Source organism: Anser anser, assembly GCF_964211835.1.
Source record: "Anser anser genome assembly, contig: HAP1_SCAFFOLD_592, whole genome shotgun sequence".
NCBI classification, from domain to species: domain Eukaryota; kingdom Metazoa; phylum Chordata; class Aves; order Anseriformes; family Anatidae; genus Anser; species Anser anser.
The window spans coordinates 4407-6680 of record NW_028153984.1 but is presented as its reverse complement, the minus strand read 5'-3'; the positions used below and the strand labels follow the sequence as shown (position 1 = coordinate 6680).

The window sequence follows — 2274 nt, the reverse complement described above, 5'->3', positions numbered from 1 at the left end:
GAGTACGAAGCAAAGCTAAGCAAAGGAAAGCGTGGCCGGAAGAAGCAAAACGTAGCAGGGCCAGGGAAGGCAAAGCAGAGCAAGGCAAAGCAAAGCAAACCCTGCGAGGAAAAAGAAAGCCTTATCGGGCAAAGAAAAGTCAAGCAGGGCCAGGAAAAGCAAAAGGAATCGGGGTCAGTAAAAACAAAGCAAAGCAGGGCCAGGAAATCAAAACAAAGAAGGGCGAGAAAAACCCAAGCAAAGGAGGTCCAGGAAAAGAAAAGCGGCGTCATGAATACGAAATAAAGCCAAACAAAGCAAGGCAGGGCCGGGAAAAGCAAAACAAAGAAGGGCAAGAAAAACCCAAGCAAAGGAGGTCCAGGAAAAGAAAAGAGGTGCCGCGAACGCAAAGCAAAGCAAAGCAGGTCCAGGGAAAGCTAAACAAAGAGGGACAGAGAAAAAAAAAAATAAAAAAAAAAATGCAGGGCCAAGGAAAGCAAGGCGATGCGGTGATTACAAAGCAGAGCAAAACAAAACAAAGCACGGCAAGGAAAAGCAAAGCAGACCAAGGCAAAGCAAAGTAGCGCGAGGAAAAGCAAAGCAGGGCCAGGAAAGGCAAAGCAAAGGACTTTGAGGCGAGGCGAAGCACAGCAGGGGTAGGAGAAGCAAAGCAAAGCAGAGAAGAAAAAGCAAAGCGGCGCCAGGAATACGAAGCAAAGCTAAGCAAAGGAAAGCGTGGCCGGAAGAAGCAAAACGTAGCAGGGCCAGGGAAGGCAAAGCAGAGCAAGGCAAAGCAAAGCAAACCCTGCGAGGAAAAAGAAAGCCTTATCGGGCAAAGAAAAGTCAAGCAGGGCCAGGAAAAGCAAAAGGAATCGGGGTCAGTAAAAACAAAGCAAAACAGGGCCGGGAAAAACAAAGCGGTGCCACGAATGCAAAGCAAAGCAAAGCAGGGCCAGGAAAAGCAAAGCAAAGAAAAACAGTGCTGTGAATACGAAACGTGTAGTTCCTTAGTGTCGTTCGAAATCGCACCCCCCACCCGCCCCAGACGAATAGGGAGGGGCCCGTTGCCGGGTTACGGGGAGGCGGGCGTTCAAGAAGGCGAGGGTGTGGCAGCGGCCCCCGGTTGCTTCCGGCCGCCGGCCGCTCTGACATAAGAGGCTCCCGCTCGGTCACGAGCAGCTCGCCACCTGTGCGACTCGGTGTGGCTGGCTGCCCGGCCGGTTTGCTTTAGCTTTTTATCGTTACATAAACGATCCATAGGTATATAATATTATATATACTACTTAAGAGTTATTACAAAAGAAAGTACTAAATAAGAGTAAATATATATATAACGAAAACATAATAAAAAGAGTAGTAGTAATAATAATAATAATCGTTGTCTGTTTCCCCCTTTACTTTTAGGAATCACGTAGTTACTTAGCGTCGTTCGCAACCCCCACCCTCCCCAGACGAATAGCAACGGGGCCCACCTGGCGGCTCGCCGGACAGCGGGGGCCACAGAATAGACCCGGCCCGGTGGTCAGATCCCTGTCCCCTCGTCCGCCAGTTCCGAGGGGACAGTCGCCGAGGTGGGGGGAGGTCAAGGTGTGCGTCTGAGGGTTTACGTGTTTCTAAATACACCGATCGACTCGTCGGCAAAATCGGTGGGACGGTCTGCAAAAGGAGCCTAGAGCAGCAAAGCAGAGCAGAGCAGAGCAATGCGGAGGAAAGCAGAGCAAGGCAAAGCAAAGCCCCGCTAGGGAAAAGAAAGTGGCATAAGGAAAAGCAAAGCACGGCCAGAAAAAAACAAAGGAAAAAGGGTAAAAAAAAAAGAACCGAACAAACAAAAAAACCAAAGCAAAGTAGGGCCAGAAAAAGCAAAGCAAAGCATGGCCAGGAAAGGCAAAGCAGAGCAAGGCAAAGCAAAGCAGAGCAAAACAGCACAAAGAAATGCATAGCAGAGCCAGGAACACAAAGCAAAGCAAAACAAAGGAAAGCATGGCGGGGGGGGGGGGCGGGGGGGGGGGGTTGGGGGGGGGGGGAGGGGGAAGAAAAACAAAAATGAGGGCCAGGGAATGCAAAGCACAGCAATGCAAAACAAAGCAAAGCAGCACAAGACAAAGCAAAGCACTGTCTGGAATTCAAGGCAAAGTGAAGCAAAGTAAAAGAAAGCAGGGCCAGAAAAGGAAAGAAAAGCAGGGGTAAGAAAAGCAAAGCAAAGCATGGCCAGGAAAGGCAAATGACAGTAAGGCAAAGCAAAGCAGAGCAAAGTAGCACAAGCAAAAACAAAGCAGGGCCAGGAAAGGTAGAGCA

The 2274-nt window shown here is 49.7% G+C and overlaps 1 long non-coding RNA gene across 1 annotated transcript; it reads left to right on the top strand.

Annotated features, from left to right (window-relative positions):
* Nucleotides 1-866: 866 nt before the first annotated feature.
* LOC310891052 lies at nt 867-1848 on the top strand. Its single transcript, XR_014577403.1, has 2 exons — nt 867-1239; nt 1384-1848. It is a non-coding gene; the product is annotated as an uncharacterized lncRNA (long non-coding RNA).
* Nucleotides 1849-2274: the final 426 nt, after the last annotated feature.